Genomic DNA, 17617 nt, shown 5'->3' with positions numbered 1-17617 from the left:
AAAACAAAAAAATCTGGCACATCGAACCATTTTGGACAAGTTTTTACCAATTTCCAAAAAAGTATCCGCGCTCGATGAGGCTTAACTTTTTCGATCACCGAGGCTTTTTGAGGCTCTAAAATGTGTAAATATCGAATAAAAGTTTTCTACGAGGTTTGAATACTCAAAAGAAAAAGCCTACAACACCTGGTGTTCCCAAGCGGTCACCCATCCAAGTACTAACCAGGCCCAATGTTGCTTAACTTCGGTGATCGGACGAGAACCGGTGCATTCAACATGGTATGGTCGTAGGCATTTGCGTAAGTGGGAGCGAATTTATATACAACAGTATTGTATTGTAGTCTTATATTCATATACAGGATCACTTTAACTCGCCGCCTTGCGGTTTGCAAAATAGTCACTTAATACATGCAATTTTAGCCACGTTTGTGTTATAATTTATGCAATTCGTAGCCATACAGTGTATTATGACCAACGCACAAACTTTTTGCTTCCAACCATCCACAATACAGTGAAACGGCCCCAAAACAGGGGAGAGATGAATTGGGTCCGAGGAACCTGTTCAACCGGACATTGAACCGGAGGCATGACTTCAGTGGGTTTAGGACGGTACTTGGGAAAATCATATCTCAATTGCTTTTAGCCTAATTGTTGTGATAAACTTATTAAATAGGTAAGTATCAACTCTATTTGATAAGTTTTATTTGAATGCACTCTGCGTTAGCGGAGTGCAGCCTAAAGAATGGAAGTGAGCGATTTGCACTAACTTAAAAGTTAGTTTATTAAGCGAAATTTTACAATTAGTATTGATGTTTCCGAGACAGTTCCAAATATCAAATATACAGTAAACGCAAGCAGGGGAACTATTAGAATGGCCTTTACAAGTATATGGGGTGTGTTTGGAGCAATGGTTATTGCTGAAATTGTCATTTACAAAAAGTATCCGCGCTCGATGAGGCTTAACTTTTTCGATCACCGAACTTGGTTTTGGCCACCAAATCGTCAATCTTAGTCCGAAATGGCTCATTTTTTGTGGGCATGCTCCACTTGAGCCATAGTTGGGGATAAAACAAAAAAATCTGGCACAGCAAACCATTTTGCACAAGTTTTTACCGATTTCCAAAAAAGTATCCGCGCTCGATGAGGCTTAACTTTTTCGATCACCGAACTTTGTTTTGGTCACCAAATCGTCAATTTTAGTCCGAATTGGCTCATTTTTTGTGGGCATGCTCCACTTGAGCCATAGTTGGGGATAAAACAAAAAAATCTGGCACAGCAAACCATTTTGCACAAGTTTTTACCGATTTCCAAAAAAGTATCCGCGCTCGATGAGGCTTAACTTTTTCGATCACCGAACTTTGTTTTGGTCACCAAATCGTCAATTTTAGTCCGAATTGGCTCATTTTTTGTGGGCATGCTCCACTTGAGCCATAGTTTGGGATAAAACAAAAAAATCTGGCACATCGAACCATTTTGGACAAGTTTTTACCAATTTCCAAAAAAGTATCCGCGCTCGATGAGGCTTAACTTTTTCGATCACCGAGGCTTTTTGAGGCTCTAAAATGTGTAAATATCGAATAAAAGTTTTCTACGAGGTTTGAATACTCAAAAGAAAAAGCCTACAACACCTGGTGTTCCCAAGCGGTCACCCATCCAAGTACTAACCAGGCCCAATGTTGCTTAACTTCGGTGATCGGACGAGAACCGGTGCATTCAACATGGTATGGTCGTAGGCATTTGCGTAAGTGGGAGCGAATTTATATACAACAGTATTGTATTGTAGTCTTATATTCATATACAGGATCACTTTAACTCGCCGCCTTGCGGTTTGCAAAATAGTCACTTAATACATGCAATTTTAGCCACGTTTGTGTTATAATTTATGCAATTCGTAGCCATACAGTGTATTATGACCAACGCACAAACTTTTTGCTTCCAACCATCCACAATACAGTGAAACGGCCCCAAAACAGGGGAGAGATGAATTGGGTCCGAGGAACCTGTTCAACCGGACATTGAACCGGAGGCATGACTTCAGTGGGTTTAGGACGGTACTTGGGAAAATCATATCTCAATTGCTTTTAGCCTAATTGTTGTGATAAACTTATTAAATAGGTAAGTATCAACTCTATTTGATAAGTTTTATTTGAATGCACTCTGCGTTAGCGGAGTGCAGCCTAAAGAATGGAAGTGAGCGATTTGCACTAACTTAAAAGTTAGTTTATTAAGCGAAATTTTACAATTAGTATTGATGTTTCCGAGACAGTTCCAAATATCAAATATACAGTAAACGCAAGCAGGGGAACTATTAGAATGGCCTTTACAAGTATATGGAGTGTGTTTGGAGCAATGGTTATTGCTGAAATTGTCATTTACAAAAAGTATCCGCGCTCGATGAGGCTTAACTTTTTCGATCACCGAACTTGGTTTTGGCCACCAAATCGTCAATCTTAGTCCGAAATGGCTCATTTTTTGTGGGCATGCTCCACTTGAGCCATAGTTGGGGATAAAACAAAAAAATCTGGCACAGCAAACCATTTTGCACAAGTTTTTACCGATTTCCAAAAAAGTATCCGCGCTCGATGAGGCTTAACTTTTTCGATCACCGAACTTTGTTTTGGTCACCAAATCGTCAATTTTAGTCCGAATTGGCTCATTTTTTGTGGGCATGCTCCACTTGAGCCATAGTTTGGGATAAAACAAAAAAATCTGGCACATCGAACCATTTTGGACAAGTTTTTACCAATTTCCAAAAAAGTATCCGCGCTCGATGAGGCTTAACTTTTTCGATCACCGAGGCTTTTTGAGGCTCTAAAATGTGTAAATATCGAATAAAAGTTTTCTACGAGGTTTGAATACTCAAAAGAAAAAGCCTACAACACCTGGTGTTCCCAAGCGGTCACCCATCCAAGAACTAACCAGGCCCAATGTTGCTTAACTTCGGTGATCGGACGAGAACCGGTGCATTCAACATGGTATGGTCGTAGGCATTTGCGTAAGTGGGAGCGAATTTATATACAACAGTATTGTATTGTAGTCTTATATTCATATACAGGATCACTTTAACTCGCCGCCTTGCGGTTTGCAAAATAGTCACTTAATACATGCAATTTTAGCCACGTTTGTGTTATAATTTATGCAATTCGTAGCCATACAGTGTATTATGACCAACGCACAAACTTTTTGCTTCCAACCATCCACAATACAGTGAAACGGCCCCAAAACAGGGGAGAGATGAATTGGGTCCGAGGAACCTGTTCAACCGGACATTGAACCGGAGGCATGACTTCAGTGGGTTTAGGACGGTACTTGGGAAAATCATATCTCAATTGCTTTTAGCCTAATTGTTGTGATAAACTTATTAAATAGGTAAGTATCAACTCTATTTGATAAGTTTTATTTGAATGCACTCTGCGTTAGCGGAGTGCAGCTTAAAGAATGGAAGTGAGCGATTTGCACTAACTTAAAAGTTAGTTTATTAAGGGAAATTTTACAATTAGTATTGATGTTTCCGAGACAGTTCCAAATATCAAATATACAGTAAACGCAAGCAGGGGAACTATTAGAATGGCCTTTACAAGTATATGGGGTGTGTTTGGAGCAATGGTTATTGCTGAAATTGTCATTTACAAAAAGTATCCGCGCTCGATGAGGCTTAACTTTTTCGATCACCGAACTTGGTTTTGGCCACCAAATCGTCAATCTTAGTCCGAAATGGCTCATTTTTTGTGGGCATGCTCCACTTGAGCCATAGTTGGGGATAAAACAAAAAAATCTGGCACAGCAAACCATTTTGCACAAGTTTTTACCGATTTCCAAAAAAGTATCCGCGCTCGATGAGGCTTAACTTTTTCGATCACCGAACTTTGTTTTGGTCACCAAATCGTCAATTTTAGTCCGAATTGGCTCATTTTTTGTGGGCATGCTCCACTTGAGCCATAGTTTGGGATAAAACAAAAAAATCTGGCACATCGAACCATTTTGGACAAGTTTTTACCAATTTCCAAAAAAGTATCCGCGCTCGATGAGGCTTAACTTTTTCGATCACCGAGGCTTTTTGAGGCTCTAAAATGTGTAAATATCGAATAAAAGTTTTCTACGAGGTTTGAATACTCAAAAGAAAAAGCCTACAACACCTGGTGTTCCCAAGCGGTCACCCATCCAAGTACTAACCAGGCCCAATGTTGCTTAACTTCGGTGATCGGACGAGAACCGGTGCATTCAACATGGTATGGTCGTAGGCATTTGCGTAAGTGGGAGCGAATTTATATACAACAGTATTGTATTGTAGTCTTATATTCATATACAGGATCACTTTAACTCGCCGCCTTGCGGTTTGCAAAATAGTCACTTAATACATGCAATTTTAGCCACGTTTGTGTTATAATTTATGCAATTCGTAGCCATACAGTGTATTATGACCAACGCACAAACTTTTTGCTTCCAACCATCCACAATACAGTGAAACGGCCCCAAAACAGGGGAGAGATGAATTGGGTCCGAGGAACCTGTTCAACCGGACATTGAACCGGAGGCATGACTTCAGTGGGTTTAGGACGGTACTTGGGAAAATCATATCTCAATTGCTTTTAGCCTAATTGTTGTGATAAACTTATTAAATAGGTAAGTATCAACTCTATTTGATAAGTTTTATTTGAATGCACTCTGCGTTAGCGGAGTGCAGCTTAAAGAATGGAAGTGAGCGATTTGCACTAACTTAAAAGTTAGTTTATTAAGGGAAATTTTACAATTAGTATTGATGTTTCCGAGACAGTTCCAAATATCAAATATACAGTAAACGCAAGCAGGGGAACTATTAGAATGGCCTTTACAAGTATATGGGGTGTGTTTGGAGCAATGGTTATTGCTGAAATTGTCATTTACAAAAAGTATCCGCGCTCGATGAGGCTTAACTTTTTCGATCACCGAACTTGGTTTTGGCCACCAAATCGTCAATCTTAGTCCGAAATGGCTCATTTTTTGTGGGCATGCTCCACTTGAGCCATAGTTGGGGATAAAACAAAAAAATCTGGCACAGCAAACCATTTTGCACAAGTTTTTACCGATTTCCAAAAAAGTATCCGCGCTCGATGAGGCTTAACTTTTTCGATCACCGAACTTTGTTTTGGTCACCAAATCGTCAATTTTAGTCCGAATTGGCTCATTTTTTGTGGGCATGCTCCACTTGAGCCATAGTTTGGGATAAAACAAAAAAATCTGGCACATCGAACCATTTTGGACAAGTTTTTACCAATTTCCAAAAAAGTATCCGCGCTCGATGAGGCTTAACTTTTTCGATCACCGAGGCTTTTTGAGGCTCTAAAATGTGTAAATATCGAATAAAAGTTTTCTACGAGGTTTGAATACTCAAAAGAAAAAGCCTACAACACCTGGTGTTCCCAAGCGGTCACCCATCCAAGTACTAACCAGGCCCAATGTTGCTTAACTTCGGTGATCGGACGAGAACCGGTGCATTCAACATGGTATGGTCGTAGGCATTTGCGTAAGTGGGAGCGAATTTATATACAACAGTATTGTATTGTAGTCTTATATTCATATACAGGATCACTTTAACTCGCCGCCTTGCGGTTTGCAAAATAGTCACTTAATACATGCAATTTTAGCCACGTTTGTGTTATAATTTATGCAATTCGTAGCCATACAGTGTATTATGACCAACGCACAAACTTTTTGCTTCCAACCATCCACAATACAGTGAAACGGCCCCAAAACAGGGGAGAGATGAATTGGGTCCGAGGAACCTGTTCAACCGGACATTGAACCGGAGGCATGACTTCAGTGGGTTTAGGACGGTACTTGGGAAAATCATAGCTCAATTGCTTTTAGCCTAATTGTTGTGATAAACTTATTAAATAGGTAAGTATCAACTCTATTTGATAAGTTTTATTTGAATGCACTCTGCGTTAGCGGAGTGCAGCTTAAAGAATGGAAGTCAGCGATTTGCACTAACTTAAAAGTTAGTTTATTAAGGGAAATTTTACAATTAGAATTGATGTTTCCGAGACAGTTCCAAATATCAAATATACAGTAAACGCAAGCAGGGGAACTATTAGAATGGCCTTTACAAGTATATGGGGTGTGTTTGGAGCAATGGTTATTGCTGAAATTGTCATTTACAAAAAGTATCCGCGCTCGATGAGGCTTAACTTTTTCGATCACCGAACTTGGTTTTGGCCACCAAATCGTCAATCTTAGTCCGAAATGGCTCATTTTTTGTGGGCATGCTCCACTTGAGCCATAGTTGGGGATAAAACAAAAAAATCTGGCACAGCAAACCATTTTGCACAAGTTTTTACCGATTTCCAAAAAAGTATCCGCGCTCGATGAGGCTTAACTTTTTCGATCACCGAACTTTGTTTTGGTCACCAAATCGTCAATTTTAGTCCGAATTGGCTCATTTTTTGTGGGCATGCTCCACTTGAGCCATAGTTTGGGATAAAACAAAAAAATCTGGCACATCGAACCATTTTGGACAAGTTTTTACCAATTTCCAAAAAAGTATCCGCGCTCGATGAGGCTTAACTTTTTCGATCACCGAGGCTTTTTGAGGCTCTAAAATGTGTAAATATCGAATAAAAGTTTTCTACGAGGTTTGAATACTCAAAAGAAAAAGCCTACAACACCTGGTGTTCCCAAGCGGTCACCCATCCAAGTACTAACCAGGCCCAATGTTGCTTAACTTCGGTGATCGGACGAGAACCGGTGCATTCAACATGGTATGGTCGTAGGCATTTGCGTAAGTGGGAGCGAATTTATATACAACAGTATTGTATTGTAGTCTTATATTCATATACAGGATCACTTTAACTCGCCGCCTTGCGGTTTGCAAAATAGTCACTTAATACATGCAATTTTAGCCACGTTTGTGTTATAATTTATGCAATTCGTAGCCATACAGTGTATTATGACCAACGCACAAACTTTTTGCTTCCAACCATCCACAATACAGTGAAACGGCCCCAAAACAGGGGAGAGATGAATTGGGTCCGAGGAACCTGTTCAACCGGACATTGAACCGGAGGCATGACTTCAGTGGGTTTAGGACGGTACTTGGGAAAATCATAGCTCAATTGCTTTTAGCCTAATTGTTGTGATAAACTTATTAAATAGGTAAGTATCAACTCTATTTGATAAGTTTTATTTGAATGCACTCTGCGTTAGCGGAGTGCAGCTTAAAGAATGGAAGTGAGCGATTTGCACTAACTTAAAAGTTAGTTTATTAAGGGAAATTTTACAATTAGTATTGATGTTTCCGAGACAGTTCCAAATATCAAATATACAGTAAACGCAAGCAGGGGAACTATTAGAATGGCCTTTACAAGTATATGGGGTGTGTTTGGAGCAATGGTTATTGCTGAAATTGTCATTTACAAAAAGTATCCGCGCTCGATGAGGCTTAACTTTTTCGATCACCGAACTTGGTTTTGGCCACCAAATCGTCAATCTTAGTCCGAAATGGCTCATTTTTTGTGGGCATGCTCCACTTGAGCCATAGTTGGGGATAAAACAAAAAAATCTGGCACAGCAAACCATTTTGCACAAGTTTTTACCGATTTCCAAAAAAGTATCCGCGCTCGATGAGGCTTAACTTTTTCGATCACCGAGGCTTTTTGAGGCTCTAAAATGTGTAAATATCGAATAAAAGTTTTCTATGAGGTTTGAATACTCAAAAGAAAAAGCCTACAACACCTGGTGTTCCCAAGCGGTCACCCATCCAAGTACTAACCAGGCCCAATGTTGCTTAACTTCGGTGATCGGACGAGAACCGGTGCATTCAACATGGTATGGTCGTAGGCATTTGCGTAAGTGGGAGCGAATTTATATACAACAGTATTGTATTGTAGTCTTATATTCATATACAGGATCACTTTAACTCGCCGCCTTGCGGTTTGCAAAATAGTCACTTAATACATGCAATTTTAGCCACGTTTGTGTTATAATTTATGCAATTCGTAGCCATACAGTGTATTATGACCAACGCACAAACTTTTTGCTTCCAACCATCCACAATACAGTGAAACGGCCCCAAAACAGGGGAGAGATGAATTGGGTCCGAGGAACCTGTTCAACCGGACATTGAACCGGAGGCATGACTTCAGTGGGTTTAGGACGGTACTTGGGAAAATCATAGCTCAATTGCTTTTAGCCTAATTGTTGTGATAAACTTATTAAATAGGTAAGTATCAACTCTATTTGATAAGTTTTATTTGAATGCACTCTGCGTTAGCGGAGTGCAGCTTAAAGAATGGAAGTGAGCGATTTGCACTAACTTAAAAGTTAGTTTATTAAGGGAAATTTTACAATTAGTATTGATGTTTCCGAGACAGTTCCAAATATCAAATATACAGTAAACGCAAGCAGGGGAACTATTAGAATGGCCTTTACAAGTATATGGGGTGTGTTTGGAGCAATGGTTATTGCTGAAATTGTCATTTACAAAAAGTATCCGCGCTCGATGAGGCTTAACTTTTTCGATCACCGAACTTGGTTTTGGCCACCAAATCGTCAATCTTAGTCCGAAATGGCTCATTTTTTGTGGGCATGCTCCACTTGAGCAATAGTTGGGGATAAAACAAAAAAATCTGGCACAGCAAACCATTTTGCACAAGTTTTTACCGATTTCCAAAAAAGTATCCGCGCTCGATGAGGCTTAACTTTTTCGATCACCGAACTTTGTTTTGGTCACCAAATCGTCAATTTTAGTCCGAATTGGCTCATTTTTTGTGGGCATGCTCCACTTGAGCCATAGTTTGGGATAAAACAAAAAAATCTGGCACATCGAACCATTTTGGACAAGTTTTTACCAATTTCCAAAAAAGTATCCGCGCTCGATGAGGCTTAACTTTTTCGATCACCGAGGCTTTTTGAGGCTCTAAAATGTGTAAATATCGAATAAAAGTTTTCTACGAGGTTTGAATACTCAAAAGAAAAAGCCTACAACACCTGGTGTTCCCAAGCGGTCACCCATCCAAGTACTAACCAGGCCCAATGTTGCTTAACTTCGGTGATCGGACGAGAACCGGTGCATTCAACATGGTATGGTCGTAGGCATTTGCGTAAGTGGGAGCGAATTTATATACAACAGTATTGTATTGTAGTCTTATATTCATATACAGGATCACTTTAACTCGCCGCCTTGCGGTTTGCAAAATAGTCACTTAATACATGCAATTTTAGCCACGTTTGTGTTATAATTTATGCAATTCGTAGCCATACAGTGTATTATGACCAACGCACAAACTTTTTGCTTCCAACCATCCACAATACAGTGAAACGGCCCCAAAACAGGGGAGAGATGAATTGGGTCCGAGGAACCTGTTCAACCGGACATTGAACCGGAGGCATGACTTCAGTGGGTTTAGGACGGTACTTGGGAAAATCATAGCTCAATTGCTTTTAGCCTAATTGTTGTGATAAACTTATTAAATAGGTAAGTATCAACTCTATTTGATAAGTTTTATTTGAATGCACTCTGCGTTAGCGGAGTGCAGCTTAAAGAATGGAAGTGAGCGATTTGCACTAACTTAAAAGTTAGTTTATTAAGGGAAATTTTACAATTAGTATTGATGTTTCCGAGACAGTTCCAAATATCAAATATACAGTAAACGCAAGCAGGGGAACTATTAGAATGGCCTTTACAAGTATATGGGGTGTGTTTGGAGCAATGGTTATTGCTGAAATTGTCATTTACAAAAAGTATCCGCGCTCGATGAGGCTTAACTTTTTCGATCACCGAACTTGGTTTTGGCCACCAAATCGTCAATCTTAGTCCGAAATGGCTCATTTTTTGTGGGCATGCTCCACTTGAGCCATAGTTGGGGATAAAACAAAAAAATCTGGCACAGCAAACCATTTTGCACAAGTTTTTACCGATTTCCAAAAAAGTATCCGCGCTCGATGAGGCTTAACTTTTTCGATCACCGAGGCTTTTTGAGGCTCTAAAATGTGTAAATATCGAATAAAAGTTTTCTATGAGGTTTGAATACTCAAAAGAAAAAGCCTACAACACCTGGTGTTCCCAAGCGGTCACCCATCCAAGTACTAACCAGGCCCAATGTTGCTTAACTTCGGTGATCGGACGAGAACCGGTGCATTCAACATGGTATGGTCGTAGGCATTTGCGTAAGTGGGAGCGAATTTATATACAACAGTATTGTATTGTAGTCTTATATTCATATACAGGATCACTTTAACTCGCCGCCTTGCGGTTTGCAAAATAGTCACTTAATACATGCAATTTTAGCCACGTTTGTGTTATAATTTATGCAATTCGTAGCCATACAGTGTATTATGACCAACGCACAAACTTTTTGCTTCCAACCATCCACAATACAGTGAAACGGCCCCAAAACAGGGGAGAGATGAATTGGGTCCGAGGAACCTGTTCAACCGGACATTGAACCGGAGGCATGACTTCAGTGGGTTTAGGACGGTACTTGGGAAAATCATAGCTCAATTGCTTTTAGCCTAATTGTTGTGATAAACTTATTAAATAGGTAAGTATCAACTCTATTTGATAAGTTTTATTTGAATGCACTCTGCGTTAGCGGAGTGCAGCCTAAAGAATGGAAGTGAGCGATTTGCACTAACTTAAAAGTTAGTTTATTAAGGGAAATTTTACAATTAGTATTGATGTTTCCGAGACAGTTCCAAATATCAAATATACAGTAAACGCAAGCAGGGGAACTATTAGAATGGCCTTTACAAGTATATGGGGTGTGTTTGGAGCAATGGTTATTGCTGAAATTGTCATTTACAAAAAGTATCCGCGCTCGATGAGGCTTAACTTTTTCGATCACCGAACTTGGTTTTGGCCACCAAATCGTCAATCTTAGTCCGAAATGGCTCATTTTTTGTGGGCATGCTCCACTTGAGCCATAGTTGGGGATAAAACAAAAAAATCTGGCACAGCAAACCATTTTGCACAAGTTTTTACCGATTTCCAAAAAAGTATCCGCGCTCGATGAGGCTTAACTTTTTCGATCACCGAACTTTGTTTTGGTCACCAAATCGTCAATTTTAGTCCGAATTGGCTCATTTTTTGTGGGCATGCTCCACTTGAGCCATAGTTTGGGATAAAACAAAAAAATCTGGCACAGCGAACCATTTTGCACAAGTTTTTACCGATTTCCAAAAAAGTATCCGCGCTCGATGAGGCTTAACTTTTTCGATCACCGAACCTTGTTTTGGTCACCAAATCGTCAATTTTAGTCCGAATTGGCTCATTTTTTGTGGGCATGCTCCACTTGAGCCATAGTTTGGGATAAAACAAAAAAATCTGGCACATCGAACCATTTTGGACAAGTTTTTACCAATTTCCAAAAAAGTATCCGCGCTCGATGAGGCTTAACTTTTTCGATCACCGAGGCTTTTTGAGGCTCTAAAATGTGTAAATATCGAATAAAAGTTTTCTACGAGGTTTGAATACTCAAAAAAAAGCCTACAACACCTGGTGTTCCCAAGCGGTCACCCATCCAAGTACTAACCAGGCCCAATGTTGCTTAACTTCGGTGATCGGACGAGAACCGGTGCATTCAACATGGTATGGTCGTAGGCATTTGCGTAAGTGGGAGCGAATTTATATACAACAGTATTGTATTGTAGTCTTATATTCATATACAGGATCACTTTAACTCGCCGCCTTGCGGTTTGCAAAATAGTCACTTAATACATGCAATTTTAGCCACGTTTGTGTTATAATTTATGCAATTCGTAGCCATACAGTGTATTATGACCAACGCACAAACTTTTTGCTTCCAACCATCCACAATACAGTGAAACGGCCCCAAAACAGGGGAGAGATGAATTGGGTCCGAGGAACCTGTTCAACCGGACATTGAACCGGAGGCATGACTTCAGTGGGTTTAGGACGGTACTTGGGAAAATCATAGCTCAATTGCTTTTAGCCTAATTGTTGTGATAAACTTATTAAATAGGTAAGTATCAACTCTATTTGATAAGTTTTATTTGAATGCACTCTGCGTTAGCGGAGTGCAGCTTAAAGAATGGAAGTGAGCGATTTGCACTAACTTAAAAGTTAGTTTATTAAGGGAAATTTTACAATTAGTATTGATGTTTCCGAGACAGTTCCAAATATCAAATATACAGTAAACGCAAGCAGGGGAACTATTAGAATGGCCTTTACAAGTATATGGGGTGTGTTTGGAGCAATGGTTATTGCTGAAATTGTCATTTACAAAAAGTATCCGCGCTCGATGAGGCTTAACTTTTTCGATCACCGAACTTGGTTTTGGCCACCAAATCGTCAATCTTAGTCCGAAATGGCTCATTTTTTGTGGGCATGCTCCACTTGAGCCATAGTTGGGGATAAAACAAAAAAATCTGGCACAGCAAACCATTTTGCACAAGTTTTTACCGATTTCCAAAAAAGTATCCGCGCTCGATGAGGCTTAACTTTTTCGATCACCGAACTTTGTTTTGGTCACCAAATCGTCAATTTTAGTCCGAATTGGCTCATTTTTTGTGGGCATGCTCCACTTGAGCCATAGTTTGGGATAAAACAAAAAAATCTGGCACATCGAACCATTTTGGACAAGTTTTTACCAATTTCCAAAAAAGTATCCGCGCTCGATGAGGCTTAACTTTTTCGATCACCGAGGCTTTTTGAGGCTCTAAAATGTGTAAATATCGAAAAAAGTTTTCTACGAGGTTTGAATACTCAAAAGAAAAAGCCTACAACACCTGGTGTTCCCAAGCGGTCACCCATCCAAGTACTAACCAGGCCCAATGTTGCTTAACTTCGGTGATCGGACGAGAACCGGTGCATTCAACATGGTATGGTCGTAGGCATTTGCGTAAGTGGGAGCGAATTTATATACAACAGTATTGTATTGTAGTCTTATATTCATATACAGGATCACTTTAACTCGCCGCCTTGCGGTTTGCAAAATAGTCACTTAATACATGCAATTTTAGCCACGTTTGTGTTATAATTTATGCAATTCGTAGCCATACAGTGTATTATGACCAACGCACAAACTTTTTGCTTCCAACCATCCACAATACAGTGAAACGGCCCCAAAACAGGGGAGAGATGAATTGGGTCCGAGGAACCTGTTCAACCGGACATTGAACCGGAGGCATGACTTCAGTGGGTTTAGGACGGTACTTGGGAAAATCATAGCTCAATTGCTTTTAGCCTAATTGTTGTGATAAACTTATTAAATAGGTAAGTATCAACTCTATTTGATAAGTTTTATTTGAATGCACTCTGCGTTAGCGGAGTGCAGCTTAAAGAATGGAAGTGAGCGATTTGCACTAACTTAAAAGTTAGTTTATTAAGGGAAATTTTACAATTAGTATTGATGTTTCCGAGACAGTTCCAAATATCAAATATACAGTAAACGCAAGCAGGGGAACTATTAGAATGGCCTTTACAAGTATATGGGGTGTGTTTGGAGCAATGGTTATTGCTGAAATTGTCATTTACAAAAAGTATCCGCGCTCGATGAGGCTTAACTTTTTCGATCACCGAACTTGGTTTTGGCCACCAAATCGTCAATCTTAGTCCGAAATGGCTCATTTTTTGTGGGCATGCTCCACTTGAGCCATAGTTAGGGATAAAACAAAAAAATCTGGCACAGCAAACCATTTTGCACAAGTTTTTACCGATTTCCAAAAAAGTATCCGCGCTCGATGAGGCTTAACTTTTTCGATCACCGAACTTTGTTTTGGTCACCAAATCGTCAATTTTAGTCCGAATTGGCTCATTTTTTGTGGGCATGCTCCACTTGAGCCATAGTTTGGGATAAAACAAAAAAATCTGGCACATCGAACCATTTTGGACAAGTTTTTACCAATTTCCAAAAAAGTATCCGCGCTCGATGAGGCTTAACTTTTTCGATCACCGAGGCTTTTTGAGGCTCTAAAATGTGTAAATATCGAAAAAAGTTTTCTACGAGGTTTGAATACTCAAAAGAAAAAGCCTACAACACCTGGTGTTCCCAAGCGGTCACCCATCCAAGTACTAACCAGGCCCAATGTTGCTTAACTTCGGTGATCGGACGAGAACCGGTGCATTCAACATGGTATGGTCGTAGGCATTTGCGTAAGTGGGAGCGAATTTATATACAACAGTATTGTATTGTAGTCTTATATTCATATACAGGATCACTTTAACTCGCCGCCTTGCGGTTTGCAAAATAGTCACTTAATACATGCAATTTTAGCCACGTTTGTGTTATAATTTATGCAATTCGTAGCCATACAGTGTATTATGACCAACGCACAAACTTTTTGCTTCCAACCATCCACAATACAGTGAAACGGCCCCAAAACAGGGGAGAGATGAATTGGGTCCGAGGAACCTGTTCAACCGGACATTGAACCGGAGGCATGACTTCAGTGGGTTTAGGACGGTACTTGGGAAAATCATAGCTCAATTGCTTTTAGCCTAATTGTTGTGATAAACTTATTAAATAGGTAAGTATCAACTCTATTTGATAAGTTTTATTTGAATGCACTCTGCGTTAGCGGAGTGCAGCTTAAAGAATGGAAGTGAGCGATTTGCACTAACTTAAAAGTTAGTTTATTAAGGGAAATTTTACAATTAGTATTGATGTTTCCGAGACAGTTCCAAATATCAAATATACAGTAAACGCAAGCAGGGGAACTATTAGAATGGCCTTTACAAGTATATGGGGTGTGTTTGGAGCAATGGTTATTGCTGAAATTGTCATTTACAAAAAGTATCCGCGCTCGATGAGGCTTAACTTTTTCGATCACCGAACTTGGTTTTGGCCACCAAATCGTCAATCTTAGTCCGAAATGGCTCATTTTTTGTGGGCATGCTCCACTTGAGCCATAGTTGGGGATAAAACAAAAAAATCTGGCACAGCAAACCATTTTGCACAAGTTTTTACCGATTTCCAAAAAAGTATCCGCGCTCGATGAGGCTTAACTTTTTCGATCACCGAACTTTGTTTTGGTCACCAAATCGTCAATTTTAGTCCGAATTGGCTCATTTTTTGTGGGCATGCTCCACTTGAGCCATAGTTTGGGATAAAACAAAAAAATCTGGCACATCGAACCATTTTGGACAAGTTTTTACCAATTTCCAAAAAAGTATCCGCGCTCGATGAGGCTTAACTTTTTCGATCACCGAGGCTTTTTGAGGCTCTAAAATGTGTAAATATCGAATAAAAGTTTTCTACGAGGTTTGAATACTCAAAAGAAAAAGCCTACAACACCTGGTGTTCCCAAGCGGTCACCCATCCAAGTACTAACCAGGCCCAATGTTGCTTAACTTCGGTGATCGGACGAGAACCGGTGCATTCAACATGGTATGGTCGTAGGCATTTGCGTAAGTGGGAGCGAATTTATATACAACAGTATTGTATTGTAGTCTTATATTCATATACAGGATCACTTTAACTCGCCGCCTTGCGGTTTGCAAAATAGTCACTTAATACATGCAATTTTAGCCACGTTTGTGTTATAATTTATGCAATTCGTAGCCATACAGTGTATTATGACCAACGCACAAACTTTTTGCTTCCAACCATCCACAATACAGTGAAACGGCCCCAAAACATGGGAGAGATGAATTGGGTCCGAGGAACCTGTTCAACCGGACATTGAACCGGAGGCATTACTTCAGTGGGTTTAGGACGGTACTTGGGAAAATCATATCTCAATTGCTTTTAGCCTAATTGTTGTGATAAACTTATTAAATAGGTAAGTATCAACTCTATTTGATAAGTTTTATTTGAATGCACTCTGCGTTAGCGGAGTGCAGCCTAAAGAATGGAAGTGAGCGATTTGCACTAACTTAAAAGTTAGTTTATTAAGGGAAATTTTACAATTAGTATTGATGTTTCCGAGACAGTTCCAAATATCAAATATACAGTAAACGCAAGCAGGGGAACTATTAGAATGGCCTTTACAAGTATATGGGGTGTGTTTGGAGCAATGGTTATTGCTGAAATTGTCATTTACAAAAAGTATCCGCGCTCGATGAGGCTTAACTTTTTCGATCACCGAACTTGGTTTTGGCCACCAAATCGTCAATCTTAGTCCGAAATGGCTCATTTTTTGTGGGCATGCTCCACTTGAGCCATAGTTGGGGATAAATCAAAAAAATCTGGCACAGCAAACCATTTTGCACAAGTTTTTACCGATTTCCAAAAAAGTATCCGCGCTCGATGAGGCTTAACTTTTTCGATCACCGAACTTTGTTTTGGTCACCAAATCGTCAATTTTAGTCCGAATTGGCTCATTTTTTGTGGGCATGCTCCACTTGAGCCATAGTTTGGGATAAAACAAAAAAATCTGGCACAGCGAACCATTTTGCACAAGTTTTTACCGATTTCCAAAAAAGTATCCGCGCTCGATGAGGCTTAACTTTTTCGATCACCGAACTTTGTTTTGGTCACCAAATCGTCAATTTTAGTCCGAATTGGCTCATTTTTTGTGGGCATGCTCCACTTGAGCCATAGTTTGGGATAAAACAAAAAAATCTGGCACATCGAACCATTTTGGACAAGTTTTTACCAATTTCCAAAAAAGTATCCGCGCTCGATGAGGCTTAACTTTTTCGATCACCGAGGCTTTTTGAGGCTCTAAAATGTGTAAATATCGAATAAAAGTTTTCTACGAGGTTTGAATACTCAAAAGAAAAAGCCTACAACACCTGGTGTTCCCAAGCGGTCACCCATCCAAGTACTAACCAGGCCCAATGTTGCTTAACTTCGGTGATCGGACGAGAACCGGTGCATTCAACATGGTATGGTCGTAGGCATTTGCGTAAGTGGGAGCGAATTTATATACAACAGTATTGTATTGTAGTCTTATATTCATATACAGGATCACTTTAACTCGCCGCCTTGCGGTTTGCAAAATAGTCACTTAATACATGCAATTTTAGCCACGTTTGTGTTATAATTTATGCAATTCGTAGCCATACAGTGTATTATGACCAACGCACAAACTTTTTGCTTCCAACCATCCACAATACAGTGAAACGGCCCCAAAACAGGGGAGAGATGAATTGGGTCCGAGGAACCTGTTCAACCGGACATTGAACCGGAGGCATGACTTCAGTGGGTTTAGGACAGTACTTGGGAAAATCATAGCTCAATTGCTTTTAGCCTAATTGTTGTGATAAACTTATTAAATAGGTAAGTATCAACTCTATTTGATAAGTTTTATTTGAATGCACTCTGCGTTAGCGGAGTGCAGCTTAAAGAATGGAAGTGAGCGATTTGCACTAACTTAAAAGTTAGTTTATTAAGGGAAATTTTACAATTAGTATTGATGTTTCCGAGACAGTTCCAAATATCAAATATACAGTAAACGCAAGCAGGGGAACTATTAGAATGGCCTTTACAAGTATATGGGGTGTGTTTGGAGCAATGGTTATTGCTGAAATTGTCATTTACAAAAAGTATCCGCGCTCGATGAGGCTTAACTTTTTCGATCACCGAACTTGGTTTTGGCCACCAAATCGTCAATCTTAGTCCGAAATGGCTCATTTTTTGTGGGCATGCTCCACTTGAGCCATAGTTGGGGATAAAACAAAAAAATCTGGCACAGCAAACCATTTTGCACAAGTTTTTACCGATTTCCAAAAAAGTAT

At 39.7% G+C, this 17617-nt stretch overlaps 14 non-coding genes across 14 annotated transcripts; all 14 read right to left on the bottom strand.

The window, feature by feature from the left end:
• Positions 1–174: 174 nt before the first annotated feature.
• LOC142346448 (5S ribosomal RNA) lies at positions 175–293 on the bottom strand. The gene has a single exon (XR_012759508.1). It is a non-coding gene; the product is annotated as a 5S ribosomal RNA (ribosomal RNA).
• Positions 294–1616: 1323 nt separating this feature from the next.
• On the bottom strand, positions 1617–1735 carry LOC142346447 (5S ribosomal RNA). The gene has a single exon (XR_012759507.1). It is a non-coding gene; the product is annotated as a 5S ribosomal RNA (ribosomal RNA).
• A 1135-nt stretch (positions 1736–2870) lies between these two features.
• Positions 2871–2989, bottom strand: LOC142347085 (5S ribosomal RNA). The gene has a single exon (XR_012760109.1). It is a non-coding gene; the product is annotated as a 5S ribosomal RNA (ribosomal RNA).
• Positions 2990–4124: 1135 nt separating this feature from the next.
• Positions 4125–4243, bottom strand: LOC142346446 (5S ribosomal RNA). Its single transcript, XR_012759506.1, has one exon. It is a non-coding gene; the product is annotated as a 5S ribosomal RNA (ribosomal RNA).
• A 1135-nt stretch (positions 4244–5378) lies between these two features.
• On the bottom strand, positions 5379–5497 carry LOC142346445 (5S ribosomal RNA). Its single transcript, XR_012759505.1, has one exon. It is a non-coding gene; the product is annotated as a 5S ribosomal RNA (ribosomal RNA).
• Positions 5498–6632: 1135 nt separating this feature from the next.
• Positions 6633–6751, bottom strand: LOC142346444 (5S ribosomal RNA). Its single transcript, XR_012759504.1, has one exon. It is a non-coding gene; the product is annotated as a 5S ribosomal RNA (ribosomal RNA).
• A 947-nt stretch (positions 6752–7698) lies between these two features.
• On the bottom strand, positions 7699–7817 carry LOC142346442 (5S ribosomal RNA). The gene has a single exon (XR_012759502.1). It is a non-coding gene; the product is annotated as a 5S ribosomal RNA (ribosomal RNA).
• Positions 7818–8952: 1135 nt separating this feature from the next.
• On the bottom strand, positions 8953–9071 carry LOC142346441 (5S ribosomal RNA). The gene has a single exon (XR_012759501.1). It is a non-coding gene; the product is annotated as a 5S ribosomal RNA (ribosomal RNA).
• A 947-nt stretch (positions 9072–10018) lies between these two features.
• LOC142346440 (5S ribosomal RNA) lies at positions 10019–10137 on the bottom strand. The gene has a single exon (XR_012759500.1). It is a non-coding gene; the product is annotated as a 5S ribosomal RNA (ribosomal RNA).
• A 1321-nt stretch (positions 10138–11458) lies between these two features.
• LOC142346439 (5S ribosomal RNA) lies at positions 11459–11577 on the bottom strand. The gene has a single exon (XR_012759499.1). It is a non-coding gene; the product is annotated as a 5S ribosomal RNA (ribosomal RNA).
• Positions 11578–12711: 1134 nt separating this feature from the next.
• LOC142346438 (5S ribosomal RNA) lies at positions 12712–12830 on the bottom strand. Its single transcript, XR_012759498.1, has one exon. It is a non-coding gene; the product is annotated as a 5S ribosomal RNA (ribosomal RNA).
• A 1134-nt stretch (positions 12831–13964) lies between these two features.
• LOC142346437 (5S ribosomal RNA) lies at positions 13965–14083 on the bottom strand. The gene has a single exon (XR_012759497.1). It is a non-coding gene; the product is annotated as a 5S ribosomal RNA (ribosomal RNA).
• Positions 14084–15218: 1135 nt separating this feature from the next.
• LOC142346436 (5S ribosomal RNA) lies at positions 15219–15337 on the bottom strand. The gene has a single exon (XR_012759496.1). It is a non-coding gene; the product is annotated as a 5S ribosomal RNA (ribosomal RNA).
• A 1323-nt stretch (positions 15338–16660) lies between these two features.
• Positions 16661–16779, bottom strand: LOC142346435 (5S ribosomal RNA). Its single transcript, XR_012759495.1, has one exon. It is a non-coding gene; the product is annotated as a 5S ribosomal RNA (ribosomal RNA).
• Positions 16780–17617: the final 838 nt, after the last annotated feature.

This window comes from Convolutriloba macropyga, chromosome 9, assembly GCF_964194025.1.
Source record: "Convolutriloba macropyga chromosome 9, txConMacr16.3, whole genome shotgun sequence".
In the NCBI taxonomy this organism is placed as follows: Eukaryota; Metazoa; Xenacoelomorpha; order Acoela; family Convolutidae; genus Convolutriloba; species Convolutriloba macropyga.
Note: the sequence above shows the minus strand (reverse complement) of the source record. Positions and strands in the feature narration are given on the sequence as shown.